The sequence below is a fragment of the Urocitellus parryii genome, chromosome 8 (genome assembly GCF_045843805.1).
Source record: "Urocitellus parryii isolate mUroPar1 chromosome 8, mUroPar1.hap1, whole genome shotgun sequence".
NCBI classification, from domain to species: domain Eukaryota; kingdom Metazoa; phylum Chordata; class Mammalia; order Rodentia; family Sciuridae; genus Urocitellus; species Urocitellus parryii.
This window is the reverse complement of record NC_135538.1, coordinates 120,224,894-120,243,637: the sequence shown is the minus strand read 5'-3', so window position 1 is coordinate 120,243,637 and position 18,744 is coordinate 120,224,894. Positions and strand designations below refer to the sequence as shown.

At 40.4% G+C, this 18,744-nt stretch overlaps 1 pseudogene; it reads left to right on the top strand.

Moving 5' to 3' along the window:
- Window positions 1–14,389: 14,389 nt before the first annotated feature.
- Window positions 14,390–17,756, top strand: LOC113199495 (thyroid receptor-interacting protein 11 pseudogene; annotated as a pseudogene).
- The last annotated feature ends 988 nt before the right edge of the window (window positions 17,757–18,744 follow it).

Here is an 18,744-nt window from a genome sequence, read left to right as displayed (position 1 = left end):
GAGTCTGTCCTTGCCAATGGCCCAAGCCACTTTAAAGGTAAGACACTGAGGCAGGCTTAGGAAGTTTGGCCCAGACAACAATAACAACAACAAGAGCTGTGCAACCATAGCCACCACTTTTCCTTTGAACCCCAAACAGGCATATGAAACAGTTTAAAAGAATTGAGAATGAGTTACATAAGAAGAGGACATGCACATCTGACTAGCTAGAAGGGGCGTGTTGAGCATGAGATCCATCAGCATCAGGTGACAACAGCTTTTCCAAGCTTACCAGTACAGCTTGAGCATTTCTAATCCAAGAATCTGAAATCTGAACAGGTTTGATGTGAACATGAAGTCATGCATTGGAAATTCCACACCTGACCTCATGTGACAGGGCACATCAATATGCAGGTTCACTAAGAATACCATATGAAGATACCTTCAGGTACAGGAGTAAGGTGCAAATGAAGTATAAATGAATTTCCTGTGTAGACCTGGGCCCTGTCCCTAAGATGGCCCATTTTTGTATGCAAATATTCCCAAATCTACAAAATATCCAAAATATTGCTGGTGCCCAGCATTTTGGAAAAGAAATAGTATCACCATTTTTAGCTGGATACTCCCTGTCAGTGACGTGGTTGGGGTGGGAGGAATCTTGTGCAGTGCAGGATGTTGTGAGCTACATGCCTGGCTTCTTCCTGCTGGATGCTGTGTGGAAGTCCCAGCTGTGACAACCAAAATCCTCCAGACACATACTAAAAATGTATTCACTGTTTTTCTGAGATTCAAATTTAGTGGGCCACCCGTATATTATCTGGCAACACAACTTTGCGGGAGGGGCAAAGCTATTGCCCTGGTTCGTGAAGAAAGAATGGGTTGGACTCAAACTATGGAGTTCCCATGGAAATAGCAATACCCCAGCCTTCTTGGCTTTCGTCTGCCATCCACAAGCCCCTGTCTTCTCTTTTTTAAGGAAGAGGCCTCCCAGGCTCAGCCAGAGGCAGGAAAACAATGCAGTTACACACTTTGCTTCCGTTGTCAGCTGGCATCTTTTGGCTGATTCCTTCAATGGCAGTTGTGGCAACAGAAAGCTGGTTCCTACCCACTTTGAAACAAAACAAAATTAAGGGTGTCAAAGGGATAAGATAGCCAGGAAGGATCCATGATAGAGCTGGTGGGAATTAACCAGAGGAAATCATGCTGAGGCTACCCTGTCTCCAGCTTTGCCTTGGTGGCACATGAGGAAGAGAGACAAGCAATAACTCTGCCCTGGAGAAGCTCAGATGAGGGTGTTTTCACATAGTTGATCCTTCCAGGTGAGTGATTTTCACTCCCATTATGAATAAACCCAAACTCTGACACTGAAGGTAGAGACAGGTACTTATCTAAGATGGTCGAACTCAGCCCCACTCCCTTCCTTCCATATCCCCAGTGTCCTTCCCATTCTTTCCTCTTTGCTTTTAAGGTAACACCACACACCCCACTTCCTATGCATCCTGCCCAGTTCTCCTTCCTCTCTGCTCCAGCTACTTTGGTTCCTTCAAATTCCCCAGGCTGCATCCACCACAAAGCCTCTGGCACATACAGTTCCTTGTCTGGAATGGATTTCCCTCTCCTCCATGTACTTCACAACTCCACCTAAAAGGCCTACTCAGCTTTCATGTATCTTCTTCTACTTCACACCCTCAGAAAAGCCTTCCCTGACCCCCTGGTCATGTGCAGTTCTTCCTGTGTTCCTCTTTTGTGTCTTCTTTCTTTGTTTCTTTTTGTGGTACTGGTGATAGAACCCAGGGCCTCCTGCTTTCCAGGCAAATGCTTTACCACTTAACTACACTGCCATCCCTGTGTTTGAAGTTCTTATGGTGCCAAGTGACTCCTGTAATTATTTTCACTTATTTTTGAGAATCTTCCAGGGTCTGTCTCTTCCAGGAGAATATCAGCCTTGGGAGAGCAGGGGCTAAGCACGCCTGGTTCACTGCAGTGCTTAACCAAGCCCATGTCAGACACAAAACCTTCAATAAAAAATACATTTTAAAAAGTCTCCAGGATTTGAATCCAGTTCTGGCTGAGCCTGAAGGACTTTCTTGACTGGTTTCATTGGTCCTGGTCCTGATGGTTTCCCAGGTCAGCACTAAACAGATTTTCCAGCCCCATAGACTGTGTGCCAGCCCCTTAGTGACTGCAGAGGTTCAGCCCAAGCTTGCATGCTACCCAGCTTATCTAGGGAAGCTGATTAAGACACATATTCCAGAAAGAAGTGTGAGGGTATGACATTTAGTGACATGGCTTCTCTGAACCTAGAGGGAGGGGAGAAGAAATACCTGGTTTTGTACTTAGATTTCTAAACAAGAGCTTTCAATTCCATCTCACTGAAGACTGGCTCTCTAACATTGGAAGAGATGTCCTTGCCAAGGAAGTGAGCAAAGGAAGGAAAGAATGGAAAAATTCTGTTTTGGGGGACTCAGTAAGTCCTGAGTCTGCCCCTTCTTGGCTGGGTGCTCTTGGGCAAGTCATTCCTCCCTGTGAGGCATGGTTGACTGTGTGTGAAATGGAGTCAACCTACCTACCTCATAAGCCTTTTGTACACTCAGAGTATGGTACGTACTGTCCACTGGTAAATGGAAACCCTTAATCCTAGAATGAGGGCCCCCAGAAATGCAGAATTTAGAAAGCACCACCAATTTGAAACTGTGATTCCAGATCTGGAATTCAACACATCTGGACACCAAGCGAGGTTAGGCCCCCTGCCCCTCCCAGGCACCAAGCAGGGTAATGAGTGGTTGCTCTGAGTAGATCTATTATTAGTTTTTTTAGGAACCTTCATACAATTTTTTATAATGTCTGTACTAACTTCCACTCCCACATATCATCCTTTCTGTAGGGGATACATATATGAAGACTTCACACTAACATTCTCTTCCCTTTCTCAATGAATAAAGTTTACCAATGTGCAAGTGCCCCTACTGTGTTCATGGAATAACTTGAAGCTTGGGCTCCAACTGCCTTCTTAGAAACTTGGGAGTTTTGATTTAGGAAAAAGTGTGTTACATGCATGCACATGTGTGGGTAAATACGTAAGCACATTGACTCTAAACAGCAGTATATTTATCTGAACATTACAATTCTAACACTTACAAAAACTTATTTTCTACATAATCAAAAGGGAATATATTTTATATCCAGAGGAGGATAGGTTGGGAATGAATGACAAATGAGACATGCTGAAATTTAAAGGATTTACTATTTCAGGTATACTGTATAATGCTCACTGTTTTTCCTTAGAAGTTTTAAGGTTAGATTGTAGGCCTGGCCTGTGCTCTAGTGCTTCCTAGCTCATGAGGTGAGCAGCTTGCTCTGCCATGTGCTTACATCATGGTGTGGTTCCATTTCTAGAGGAGCAAAACAAGTCCTTAGTCCTTGGGCTAGAATATCCAGAATCATAAGAAAAGTAAACATTTTGTTTTTATATATCAGTTATCTCAGGTATTTCATGAAAGTGATGAGAAGCTGACTAATAGAATGATCAATCTATTATTTTAAAATTGTGTGAAGTTTCTATTCTGCCAGGAAAGTCTTCCCTCTTACGACTTCTGCCAGAAAAGCAAAATTAGCACATGTGTTATCTGCTGTCCACTGCAATCAACAAGAAATGGCTCAGAAATTGCAAGAGGCTTATGTCTTATGAAAGTTAAATTTTTGTCCATTCTGATTTTTGCTTCAGAATCTTCAGCCTGTACTTCTGGCTGAGGATATCTTGAAGCTGCTGATGCTACTGGTATTTGTCGGAGGCAAATCAATACCAACTACAATTTCTTTCAGTGTCTGTGAAATAAATACCATCCTCTCATTGCCAACTCCTTTCTGGATTCACTGCTCCACAGGAAAATTTTGAGCTCTCCCCCTTTTTTAATATCCAACTTTAGAAACTCCTATATGTTCATTCCTCTAGTAAGGCCAAGGTGTGAAATTGACAGGCAGCACTTGTTGAGGCTGATGATCACGTCACTCTTGGACACTTGGTTCACTCATCCCACAGACTTTTTTGGAGCATCTTTGTGGAAGGGGCTGTGACACTCCAGTGAAATCTCTTCCTTCAGGAATTGTCTCAGAGGGCTTTGTGTCTGAGAGGCTAGAGTCAGGCCTAGAGGAGGAACCCTCAGGTTCAGCCCGACTGGCTATATACTTCTGCATCTGCAGGTCAATGGAAAGGACTGTTGGACATTCGGGCCCAGAGGATTTCTGGTCTGGACTTGCTGCCAGGAAGCAACAGCAGCAGCACCACCAGCAGCTGCAGCAAAAGCAGCAGCTGCCGCCAACATGAGGCCTGGCTGGTGCAGAGGGTGCACCCCCCTGGAAGCTACCTTGCTCTCTTGCTTCTTCCCTCTGTCACCCATGTTCAGGGACTCCTTCCCTGCTGCCCTCACTAGAAAGCAAGAGGCCCACCCGCTTTCCCTTAGCCTTCCTTCTGCATGGATAGCAGCAGTCACCTTGATTGACTTTCTAGGAATGGAGGGGCACCCCGCCCGAGTGCTTGAGATGTTGTCTAGCTCGAAGTTGCCATAACCAACGGAGCTGCGAGCTGCTTTGGATGCTCCACTGCCCTCAGATGTCTGCAGCAGCTGCTCCCCGGGGCTGCTGGGAACCTACGCCAGTTAGCTTGCTGACTGGGCCAGCTCTCAGCAGAGCCTGGATCTGCAGGAGCAGGAGGGGAGGACAATGCCGCTAGGGCTGGTGCTACCTGTAACGATCCTGCGTCCTCCCAGGGCTGGCCTGCCCTTCAGCCCTCCAGCCCTCCCAGGTTCGCTGGACCTGGGGAGCCCCGAGTGCTCACTCACAGAGACAGGTGTCCAGGTGCTAGGCCTGCCTGGTGCGGCCAACCACAGACTGCGCCGCCTAGCAGGACGCCAGGGTGCTGCTGCCAGGCAATTGACAGCTGCTGAGTCCAGGGCTCTGGAAGAGGCAGGAGTGCCAAGAGGGCACATCAGACAGGCCATCGGCAGAACCAAGCTCCACTTCCACGGCCTCAAGAAGTTGGGGTTGCATGTGTTGAAAAGAACATGCCCTCATGGGGTTCGGTGCCAAGGTCTCCCCTCCTAACCTGACCGCTGAGCCTCTGCTTGTGTTGGATCTTCCCAGGATGCTGCCATGACTGGGGGCTCCTCTGCTGGCTGGCGCTCGGTGACTTCATTGTGCCATCAGTCCGCCTGTCCTCGACAATCGCCGATATCTGGAGAGTGGCCAGGGTGGCATAGCAGCCACTAAGCAGAACCCTTGGCACCCAAGGCCCAGAAAGACCCACAGGGGACACAAAAAAGGGCATTCTCCTGCCAGAGCCTAGAACCCTTCAGGCCTTTGACTTGGAAGTGGATGGATGGATGCTCAGGGCCGCTTCCACTCTTGAGTGCCAGACTTTCCCCTTCCCTGCAGGTCTTGAACAACGGCTATTTTTCATTATAACTTCTATTTTTCACACCTATGTCTTTTCTGGAGTGGAATCTAAATAATGAAACCACATCACTTGTTGAGTTTGTGCAGGACATTGGGGTCAATATCATATCCAGAGATTTTTCTTTGTGTTAAATTTCTCCTGATTCTAACTAAAGAAGGATTCAACCATCAAATCAAAGGTCATGAATGTCAAATTATGAGGTGCTTTGGGTAAGAGTTGTCACAAAATTTTTCCTGTTGAATTGTTATAGGATAAAGATGCATAATTTCGATTTTTATTTTACTATGGGCAACTTAGTGGACATCTGCTACTCCATTAAAATTAATTATATGCTGAAATACTTTATGAGAATGTATTAAGAACTTGACAATGCTAATTAAAGTTGACTTCTATCCAAGATGTTACTAAGTTACAAAATCTTCACTGTGCAAACCTACATGCAGAGTATTGGCTTGCTTAAATGAATTATAGAACATCCATTTTAAAATGGCTAATCAATGCATCTTCACAGACATCATTTTAAATTGCTATTATTCTTGATTTCTCATATTTAATATTCAAACATGTGCAATTTAACTTCAACATAATAAATTTTGTTTAATTGCTTAGTTAATCCCATAATGCATGGTAATGCACAATTAATTCAATTGGAGTATGTATAATTACAGTATTCCGAAAAGTTTTGAAGCCATATGACATATACTTTAGACTTTAAACATAATTGTCCCACCTACCTTATTTGGTAATTTTTCATTATTTATTCTGCTTGAGAAAATATGCTACTGAAGGCAAATTTCATCATCAGTACAATTTGAATAATATACTTTTAAATTTTATATGACCTTTATTAAAGCATACTATGTAGGATGAAAATTTAACAGTCAGAAAAGCAGAATTATATAATAAGCCTCATGATTTTAAGATTAGAAATGACATTAAAATCTGGGCTCTCTGTTAGAGCCAGAAATACCTGTGTCCTGCAGACATCATATGATTGACAGGGTTAGTGATGAGGGATCATGGATAGTGCCTGTTGGATGCAAATGCTTCTCAGCAGGGCCAGAGGTGGTAGAGTACACCTGCTTGCACACCACTACTCTTTGTTCTCAGTCCTTCTAAATAACCATCATTAGTGCTCGTAATTACTTGTGGGTTATAATGCGTAGATTTGTCTTCTCTCTGGAAGTAAGAAGTATTGTCAGCAGTTGGAGACACACTGGCAGAGGCTGGCATCTGCTATCAGAGTCCAAATCTTGAGGCTTGAACCCCAGTGATGCAAGGGAAGGATCCTTTTGAACCAGTTCTTTGGATCTTCTTTCCTGTCCCTTCCTCTTTCCCTCTGTATGATCGCAGCACCTCCTGCAGGCCCAAGGTAGGCTAGGGTGAGGGAAGGTGCTGGGGAACCCAAAGGGAAAGGGCATGTGAGTAAGAGACCAACAGGGGGAAGAAAGAGAAGAAATTTGATTTACAAAGGAGTTCAATAATAAATCATAATTGAAAGCTTATATATATATATATTGTTGTTGTTGTTGTTGTTGTTCAGAGAAAGACAAAAGAGATCAACAGGTTCAGAGCTCTATCTACTTGGGGAGTATTTTGGTTAGCAATGCAACATTTTTGTAATTTTGTTAATGTGTAAATACTTTTCACCTACCCTTCATTGAATGTTTCTTGTGGTTTGTGAATTACCAAGTTCATTTAGCAGACAAAACTAGACAGATTGCCTCCCATCATATAGCAACAACAGAAGAGGGGAAGGCCAGTGTAGATTGTGGGCAGTGCCAGACAAGAAAATAACATGAGGTCCAAACACCGAGTTAATCTTTATTACTCATGTGTGCAGGCAAAACAAAAATACATATGTTTTCTCCTTTACTACTTTTGAGCATTTCCTAACTGCCTAGGATTCACCAAAGCTTAGAGTTTGCACAAGATTTTGTGGCCACTTGTTTTAATATCTTACATGCACAGAAGTACCCTTGATTTTGACATGACTTTTCTCAGACTATTTCAGTTTTCAGAATGCCAATTTAAGCACAATTGTTTCAGGCCTTATTTATTTTTTTTCAATTTATGAAATTTGCTATGGTTTTCCCCAGGATGCAAAAAATTCTACCCCCAAAAAATTATGATGCACTTTGTGGGGGAGGACAGCACAGGAAAGAAGTATGGTTTTTGGAGTAAGTACTTAAGGAAGAGATATGTCAGTTGGAGTCCTTTATCTTAAAGGAAGCCATGAAGCAAAGGATATTCTTTGTCTGTCCTCAGAGCTCAGGTTCTCATCAGAATATATCCCAACAAAGTTCATTTTGTCCTCCATTTTTTTTTTTGAGTACCTGAAGCTCATTTAAATTTAGAGGTTAGGTTGTTAGCTGCTTCCATGTTTCTGCTATGTTGGAAATCCTCTTGGGTGATATTTTCTTGATTGTCCTAATATTTCATTGTTGAAAAAAATAAGGATGGCTGATTTTTCTCATGAACACAAGGCCTACATCATACAGTGAAGCTGTCTTTATTCTCTCTCTGTGGTTGTATCAGACAGTGGCTGGGGCCAGATCTTCTCAAAGTCTCCTTTGCTCCCAAGTCTCATCCTGGACTAAAAAGTATTAGAGTGACTGGAAGCTTAGTGTCTTTTTCTCTCTCTGGTGTCCCTATTTGACCTCTCCACATGGTGAACTCAGAGAAGGGTTTTTGCAGGGCTGAAATTGGAGAAAGCCCAAAGAACCTGGCAGAATCTCAGGCTTCTCACACCAACATCAGACATCACTCAGCATTGCTTCCATACCAGGGCAGTCACACAGGTCACCCAGGGACCAAGAATGGGACAGAGACCATTTATCAATGAGAGGGATGTTAAATATTGGTATGGACTTTGAAACCATCAGAGTCAGAACTCCAGTCACAAAACATGTACATTCTTCCTGCTTGAAAATGATATTCACTCTCCCAAATCTCCAGAGTCTCATTGTCATCTGAGTGAGTTCTGGATGCAGATGAGGATTCTTGGTAAAGTTCTTCCTCATTTGAAGACCTGGGAGCAAAAGGAACTGGCTCCTTGCCCCTACCTTGCCCACTTACAACCATGGGGCAGAAATAGGGCAACCACCACAGAGTCTCTTACAGGAAAGGGTTGAAGTGGGGAAACCACGACTATCCCTGGTCTGCATCACCTGAAAACCCATCAAACACCACTCTGTAGATACAGGCCCACTGCCTGGAAATGCTCCTTCATGGTTTCTAGTTTAATCACCTGGAGCTCTGAATAATTCTTCTTTGTCCAATGGGGAATTATGGGGTTTTGATTGAGCAGTTTTCTCAGTCTGATTTCCCTGTGTAACTACCAGAAATTCGTGGCTTAAAACATCACCAGTTTATTGTGCCCATGGTTTCCAAGTCCAGGCCCAGCATAACTGTGTTTTCTTCTTCGGATCTCATTGAGCTGCAGCCAAGGTGTTGGTCAGAGTAAGGATCTCAACCCAGGTTAGGATCATTTTCCAAATCCCTGGCTGTTGGTGTAATTTATTGCTGTCTTCACCTGCCATCTCTCTGCTGCTGGAGGCCGCCTGCAGGTCTTTCTCTGTGGAAAAAGGATAGTTCAGTCTCTGTCTTCTGTCACCACATAGAGATCAATTTTTAAAAAGCCCACCTGAGTCATTTGGTATTTGTTTTTTAAAGATTGACTAGCTTCGCTTAGCATAATCTGCTCTAATGCCATCCATTTCCCTCCAAATTCTATGATTTTGTCATTTTTTAATGCAGAGTAATACTCCATAGTATATAAATGCCACATTTTTTTTTATCCATTCATCTATTGAAGGGCATCTAGGCTGGTTCCACAGTCTTGCTATCGTGAATTGAGCTACTATGAACATCGATGTAAATACCAAATGACTCCTTTGATATAAGGGGAGTAAACAAGGACAGGGTAGGGACGAAGAGCTTGAGAAGAAGATATACATTAAACAGGGATGAGAGGTGGGTGGGAAAGGGAGTGAGAAGGGAAATTGCATGGAAATGGAAGGCGATCCTCAGGGTTATACAAAATGTCATATAAGAGGAAAGGAGGGGCAAGACAAGATAATACAAATGGAAGAAATGATTTACAGTAGAAGGGGTAGAGAGAGAAAAGGGGAGGGGAGGGGAGGGGAGGGGGTACAGTAGAGAATAGGACAGACAGCAGAATACATCAGACACTAGAAAGGCAATAAGTCAATCAATGGAAGGGAAACTGATGTGATACAGCAATCTGTATACGGGGTAAAAGCGGGAGTTCATAATCCACGTGAATCAACCGTGTAATATGATGTATTAAGAACTATGTAATGTTATGAACGACCAATAAAAAAAAAATCTACCAGTAACTCTATAAATGTGTTAAAAGTCACCTGCCTGGAGTCACTAAGTGCATGCAATAAGGTTAGTGATAATAATGGGCATACTGTTTTGGAAGCAAGAAATAAAATTTTCTTTATTTATAGCCAAAAAAAAAAAAAACCACCTGATTGCATAAGGCCCACATGGCCAGTCTCTCCACATTAATGTCAGTTGATTGAGGACAATAATCACATCTGTGAAATACCTTCAAAGGGGCAGCAACATTACTGTTGAATCATAGAGCTGAAGATAGGTGCAAGTTCTCTAGGGGCTGAAGATCTGAGAGCATCTTAGAATTTTTCCTTTCACATCACATCTAGCAGTTTGGGATCCAAAACCTTTGTTCTCTTGTGTATTATTTTTGCTCACTTTAACTCAAAAAGTGATATTTTTATATAGCAATTATATTAAAGATTCATGGATCTCCCACAAGTTCTAAGTGTATTGCACATAGCAGGTGCCCAACCACAAATGTCTCTGAGATAATATCCTCCCTACTCTGGGTTCCTGAATCATCATGATAGGAGGGCCAGACCCTTTAAACTTCTTAGAGGACCTATTTTTTTAATATTTTTTTATTTGTTGATGGACCTTTATTTATTCATTTATTTATATGTGATGCTCAGAATTGAACCTAGTGCCTCACACATATGAGGCAAGTGCTCTACCACTGAGCTACAACCCTAGCCATAGAGGACCTATTTTTAACAGGTAGAATCTGAGAGGCCCAAATTTTAGATTATCAATTCTCTTTCTCTTAAAGGATCAGTAGGCACCTACTTCCTTCTTTCAAAGGTCTTAATGAATGATCTTACAAGCCTACATTGACCTTCATTTTGAGGTTCTTTCTTCATTTTGTCTTTGGTTGCCATTTGCCTGTATTAAGAATTGTTCATAATTTTGAGCACATGTTTTCCTATTTGCATCATTTAATTTCTTCTTTCTTTCTTTCTTTCTTTTTTGCTAATGCTCTTGGTAGGGTTTCAAGGACATTTGTTGACTAGAAATGGTGAGAGAGGGCATCTCTGTCTTATTCCAGTTTTTAGAGGGAATGCTTTCAGTTTTCCTCCATTTACAATGATACTGGCACAGGGTTTAACATATATAGTTTTTATAATGATGAAGTATTTTCCTACAATAAGTATTTTTTCCTACAATAAGTATATTTCCTACAATAAGTATTTTCCTTGTGTCTTGAATGCTATATTTTGTCAAATGCTGATTCTGCATTTATTGAGACATTATTAGAATCCAAAATCTCCACCTGAAAAATTTGAGAACTCATAAATTAATTCAGAAACTTATCAGGATATAAAAATAATACCCATAAATCAATTGCATCCCTATACACCAATGATGAATCAACTGAAAGAGAAATTAGGAAAACTGTCCCATTCACAATACCTTCAAAAAAGAAAAATAAAGAAACTTGGAAATCAATCAAACAAAAGGGGTAAAAGATCTCACCAATGAAAAGTACAAAACACTAATAAAGAAGTTGAAGAAAACAATAGAAGATAGAAAGATCTCCTATGTTCTTGGGTAAGCAGAATTATTATTGTCAAAATAGCCAAACTACCCAAAGTGCTATACAGATTCTGTTCAATCCCAATAACAATCCAAAAGGATTCTTCTCAGCAAAAGAATCAATCAGTGAGGTGAATAGAGATTGGGTTATTTGATTTGATTGGGTTATTTTATTTTTCGGTATTAAGGTTTTTGTGTGCTTTATGTATCCTAGAGATTAGTGATCTATCTGATGTGCTTGTGGTAAAGAGTTGGTCCATCCAGAGTTGAAACCTCAGGGCAGCAAGTAATTTGGAGCAACTCTTTACCACAAGCACATCAGATAGATCACTAATATCTAGGATACAGAAAGCACACAAAAACCTTAACACCGAAAAATAAAATAACCCAATCAATAAGTGGGCTAAAGAACTGAAAAGACACTTCTCAGAAGAGGATATATAATCAATCAATAATATATTAAAAAATGTTCAACATCTGTAGCAATTAGAGAAATGCAAATCAAAACTACTATAAGATATATATCTCACTGCAGTCAGAATGGCAGCTATCAAGAATACAAAGAAAAATAAGTGTTGGCAAAGATGTGGGAGGAAAGGCACACTCTTACATTGCTGATGGGACTGCAAATTGATGCAGCCAGTCTGGAAAGCAGTATGGAGATTCCTTGGAAAACTTGGAATGGAACAACATTTGACCCAGCTATCCGACTCCTCCGTCTATACTCAAAGGACTTAAAATCAGCATACTATAGAAACACAGCCACATTAATGTTGATAGCAGCTCAATTCACAATAACTAAACTGTGGAACCAATACAGATGCCTTTCAATAGATGAATGGATAAAGACACAGTGATGTATATATACAATGGAATATTACTCAGCATGAAAAGAGAATAAAAGTATGACAATTGCAGGTAAATGGATGGAGTTGGAGAATATTATGTTAAGCAAAGTAAGCCAATTCTGAAAAAAAAGGCCAAATGTGCTCTATGTTAAGTGGATGCTGATCCATAATGGGGGTTGGGGGGTGAGAATAGAGGTACTTTGATTGGGCAAAGGGGGAGGAAGAGAGGAAGAAGAGACGCAGGTAGAAAAGATGGTGGAATGGGATGGACATCATTACCATAGGTATATGTATGAATGCACTTGTAGTGGGACTCTACATAATGTGCAACTGGAAAAGCATTAAGTTGTGCTCCACTTGTGTACAATGAATCAAAAATCTTTCTGCTGTCATGTATAACTGAATAGAATTAATAAAAATCAACTAAAAAAAACACCTCTCTTCTTTATAAATTTTCCAGTCTGTGGTCTTCCATTGTAGCAATAAAAACCAGAGAAAGACAGGGCTCCTGAGGGAAGCTCCTGAGATCAGGAGCTCAGGGTTTAGCACCAGAGCCAGACACACTATCTCCCCTGGAGAGCTTGCTTCTCTCCAGCTCCACAGAGAGAATAAACAGAGGCAATTCCTCTTGATGGCTGTTGGAAAGGAGGTCACAGGAGGAACTACTGCTGGTACACTGTCCTCTGGCTAACAGGTTCTTTATCTCCCATTTTGTTTCTTTCATTCCTTTGTTATTAATAATCATACCTTACTTTTCAAACCCCAAACGTAGCACAGAATGTTATTCTAATAGAAGCTGTATTTAAGATGCAGTATGAAGAAATCCGTGGCCTGACTCACAAGAGCACTTGAGCAGAATCCAGGCTGTCCTGCACAGGCTTCAAGCACTCCCCAGGGGGACACAGGTAAGGCCTTAGTCCCAGTAAAGAAGGGTATGTTTGGAAAAAATTTACTTGCTGCCCTGAGGTTTCAACTCTGGATGGACCAGCTCTATATGCCAGGGCAATGCCATGCCACTTGACACCAGAGTACACACTACATGATGCCTATAATCACAGGATGCACAGGACAGAGCAGAGAGCATCAGAACTCCACAGGCTTTCGTAAGTTATCAGGTAAAGCAGATAGCGTGATATTTCAGAAAAATATAAGAGGAAAGCAACTTTTCCTGTATACATCTGCTTTAAAATCATACATTAAAGGCTATGCTTCAAGAGTAAGTAAATAATTAAGATTAGGACTTATTTATAAGAAAAAAATTAGAAGTTCCAGTTTGAGTCTTATAACTCCTAATCTTATAAATAAGTCTATATTACAGCAAGAACATCTCATTATCCAAATCACAAAAGTACATTAGGTTTAGAAGGCATGCATGTGGAAAAGGAGTCTCTAATCTTCAGTATCATTCTCCTCACCCAGTAATAATGAGCCCTTCCCCTGGTAATTGGTGATGGCTTGATTTGGGAACCTGCATTCACATTCTGGCCTTCAGTGTGGTTTAGATTAATAGTATCCAATACATTTCATAATTTATGTATAATCTATATAATGGTTGATACTATCTGTATAAAATCAGTCTTTTTTAAAAAAATTATCTTGTTTGGTGTTGTGGATAAAACCTAGGATAGCATACCTGGTAGGCAAATGTTCTACCACTGAGATGAACTTCCAACCCATTAAATAAGCATCAGTTTTGTGGTTGGGGCTGGGGCTCAGTGGTAGGGCACTCACCTAGCACATAAAAGGCATTATCTAAGAAGTCAGTAAGCTGTTAAAAAGGAGTAGTAGGAGAGGATACCTATGATTGTTCCTGATCTTAGTGGGAAAGTTTCAAGTTTATTATCATTAAGAATGAGGTGGGGGCGATATGGCTGCCAGTACCCAGGTGGAAGGAGCAGCCTGAGAGCTGGGGCAAGTCACCAATGCTGGGGGAGAAGTCACCCAAGCCTGAAGGCAGAAAGTTGAGGGAAGGAGCCAAGGCCCAGTGGGGGTGACTGAGCCACTGAGAGCAAGTCACTAGTGCAAACCCAGGCCAGGCCTCTGCATTTTTCAGGCAGAACCCAATGGTTGGCAGAGCCCCGCCCTTTGTGGAATTCTAAGTGCTTGGGTCATAATTGACTCCTTGACACTCCAGGAGATTCAGAGCAGAGGTGGATAGAAACTGAGGTGGTTTTCAGAGTGGGTCTGATGGCTCATTGAAATTGCAGTAATGCTGTCCTGGTTTAGAGGCCTAGGTTCTGGCTTGGGCCACTTTTTGGGTCAGGTGGCGGGCAGCATGGCTTTCCTCACCAGCCATATCTCCAATGTCACCGAAGACAAGGTTCTCAATGATTTTGAGGATGTAGAAGAAGGTTTACCTAATTATTGGAGGAAGAACATTGAAGATACCAAATGGATAATCAGATATGACATGAAAGACTTAAAAGCTATTGTACTGAGCTGGAAGGAAGGTATGCAGCATGGAAGCTATGGATCCAACATCAATCTGCAAATTACTGAAATGAACTGGAAGAGAAAGAAGTAGAAATCAGGCAACTTAAAGCAAGACAATTTCCACTACAAGATGAGTTGTCCACACTGCAGTCAGTACATTCAGGAGCTGGTAGTGTACCCGCAACCACTGCCCTGTCTTCATTCGGTAATGAGATCAGTCATTGTTCAACTTTTCCCGGTGATGACATGGACTTCAGTGACATCATTTCATCACAACAGGAAATCAACAGACTGTCAATTGAAGTTTCAAGACTTGAATCTCAAGTTGGCCATTGAGAGGGATATAGCTCATTCGAAGGGAATACATAATTCTGATCAAAGTGAAATCTGCAAACTACAAGATACTATTAAGATACTTGAACAAAACTGAAGTCAAGACCTTGATCATTATCAAGAGGAAATATCAGTTTTGCAGAATGCACATCAACAGAAACTGGCAGAGATAAGTCGCCGGTAACAAGAGGCATTAAATGACTATGAAGAAAGTATTGAAAAACTTGAAAATCATTACAACAAGGTGACTCAGGAGTTACAGTAACTGATGAGTCTAAAATTGGAGAGATGGAAAAAACTATTCAGGTTCTACAAACTGAAAAAGTAGAGTCTTGCAACAAAGATGGGAGAACTTGAGGATCAAATAAAAACAAAAATAAAAAATATTTTTGGCAGAAAATGACAGAGATGCGTTGAAGAGAGAAAAAGAGCAGCTCTGTATGGAAAGGTGACAAATAATTGAACAGTGTGAAAACTTAAAACTGGAATGTAGTCAATTGTGGCCTTCTGTGATGGAGCAGAAAGATGAAGAAACTAAGAATTTGCAGAAAACCATTGAACAAATAAAAACCCAGTTGCAGGAAGAAACACACAGCACTCCAGCAGACAATTCTGAGAGTTTTCAAGAAACAAAAGTTAAAAGCCTTCCTATAGAAAAAGGAAGTGAAAAACAAAACCTATATAACTATGAAACTGAAAAATTAGTGAAAAATCCAAGAACAAGAACTTGAGATTCAACTTCTAAATGAAAAGAATATATCTTTAACCAAACAAATTGATCAGCTGTCCAAAGATGAAGTTTCTAAACTCGAAATCAAGTTATCCAGCAGAAAGACATGGAGATACAAGCTCTTCAGGCTAAATTTTTTTCAGGAAAACTTGATATGGTTACACTGCAGCTCTTGTCTGCATCATCACTTACCTCCCTGTCAACAGAGGTCAAAGAGCTGAGACAATCAATGCAAGAAAAAGATGGCACCATTAGGATGCTCCAAGAAAGTAACCACAGTTCAATGCAACTGCTGCTGCCTCCAAGAGAGAAAAGAAAGAACATGAACAAAGATATTCTAAAATTAAACAGTTCAAGGAAAAACAAGATCTGTTACAAAATTTACTGAAAGAAGACCTCTTAATCCAAGCCAAAAGCAATCAGTTTCTTCAAATGCAAAGTTCACTAACAAAGTGAATGAAAATGAGTTGTTGAGGCAAGCAATAACTAACATCAAGGTGAGAATGTTAATTTTATGAATGGACATCTCTCAATTAAAAGGTAAAAATGAAAAAAAAATAGAAACATCCAAAGAAAAGGAAATGGAGTATCAAGTATTACAAGAGACGAACGTGAAGTTCTCTGTGATGCTGCGAGAATAAGAGTTGGAGTACCAGTGGATGAAGGAGAAAGCTCTTGCCTTTGAGCAACTGTTACAAGAAAAAGAACAGGGCAAGCCTGGGGAATTAAATCAGCTTTTAAATGCAGTTGAATCCATACAGGAGAAGACCATTCTATGTCATCAGGAGAAAGACCAACTCATCTTGTCTTGTCCCTAAAGAACAAACAGATACAAAAGAGTACCCTCCAGCAAGATGTTCAACACTTACATGACAAAGAATTACACTTAAATCAGGAGGTACAAAGAGTGAGGAGCTATTTTTTAGAATCAGAAGACTCATACACCTGGGAAATTTGGGCTTCACAGAAGAGAGAGAAGAACCTGAAAGAGAAACTCACACTATTGGAGGAAAAGCTACTTTCCTCTTCTAATGCAAGTCATCAAGCCAGTGTGGAGGTAGAATTCCTGCAGAAACAGGTGCATTTACTCTCCCAAGAGAGGGATGAGAACGTACTGCAGCTTTCACTCTACCAGGACCAAGTAAAGCAGTATTCCATGTCATTAACCTGCAATGGTTCTAGAGTATTTCCAACAAGAAGAAAAAGCTATGTATTCGGCTGAATTAGAAAAGGAAAGACAACATATAACCGAATGGAAGGAAAAGGCAGAAAATCTAGAAAGAGAGGTATTATTATTACAGGAACATTTGGATGAAGCCAATGGTGTGTTGGATTAAGCAATCAGTCTTACATAACAGTTACATCTAAAGGAAGAACAGATTGAAGAACTTAAAAAGCACAATGAGCTCCAACAAGAAATGTTGAATGATGCACAAAAGAAATTGATGAACTCAGAAAATGGCACTGAAGGAAAAGCAGACAAAGCCCTAATGGGAAAACTATTCATTGGGCATTTTCATACACTGAAAAGTAAGCGTCATGAAGTGTTTCAATTAATGGGAAGCATCCTAAACCTTGAAAAGGAGGAAATGGAGCAGTTGTTGAATGGAGATGAAGGCTGTGTTACTAAGTGGATAACGGGTTGGTTTGGAGGAGGATCAAAAAATGTCCCCAGCACATCTTTGAGACCAAATGAGCAATCTCTGCTTAATAGTTCTTTTTCAGAACTTTTTGTTAAATTTCTGGAAACAGAATCTCCTTCATGTGTTTCACCACCAAATCTTTCTGCTCATGCTATGAAACATCTAGACTCCACAGGAAAGAGAAAGGAAGGTGAGAATGTACCAAGAAGTTTGAAAGATGCAGCAGAATTTAAAGCTGGTAAAAGAGCGGCTGTGAATCCATTCTTGGTACGATGTTCTGCGGCTGTGCCACTGATTAACCTAGCTGGACTTGGACCTGGTGGCCCTTGGAATCTCCTTTTGAATCCCATTGCAGACTTCATGCCCACCTTTACTGGATTGCCAGTTCCCCTGACAATAGCACCAGGGTTGTACAAAAGGACCTTTTAAAGAAATAGTTGATTCTCAAGCCAGAGATGATTAAGCAGTTTAAAGAAGCCATAAACACTTTGAACTTTTTATAAAGTGGCCTTTTCAAAAAGAAGTCATGTATTTGCAGAGAAAAAGAAAAAGAAAAAAGTTGATACATAGAGCTACCAGGTATTTTGACTCCTCCTCCACGTTGCTTTTATTTGGTGTGTGGTTTTTTTTTGCTGTAGCACTTATTAAAATTGTATTTGTGTTTGTTTGCTGTAGCTTCTTTAGATAAAATTTTGTTCCTGTGCTATCAGTTAATCAACAGCATAATAACTATACCTTCAAACTTTTTATGATTATATTTGTTAAATTTAATTATATTAAGATAAAATTTATTCATTTATATATCAGAAAAGAAGAAAAATCCAACCCATAAGAAAAAGATACATACCACAGAATTTGGGCTATATGCAAACAAAATATGATGTAGCAAAGTTGTAAATTCTTTAGTTCATAAAAGAAAACACTGTACAACTACTAAAAGAAAATTACAGTGGGAGAGCCTGAACATGAAGTTTAGTGGATAAATTCTAAGATTCTTTTAATCCAATAGCTATGACACCTATCCCTTTTACTTATCTTCATTCTATTAAAAAAGTCACTTGACGTTCATTTCCTTTTCTAGATGTTAAACATGTCCAGAAGGAAGACGACTTTTATCAGTGAAACTAAAAATATAATCTCATGCATTCTTTTTAATTTGTAAGAATGTATTATTAAATGGCTGGACTGTTTACATACTTTTCTGGGCCTTAAAGTAAGGCTTATAAACACATTTTAAAAAATATTTGATCAAAAACAGAAATTGGGGAAGAGAAACAAAATAATAGAGTTTTTAAAGATGAAAAACTTAACAAAGGAGTAGTTAAAACCATTTTTATTTTTGTAAATTAAGATAAAAGATAAACCAAAATTTTCTAGCTTAAGTCAGGTGATATCAGAGAAGTGAAAAAGCAGATTATACAGCAA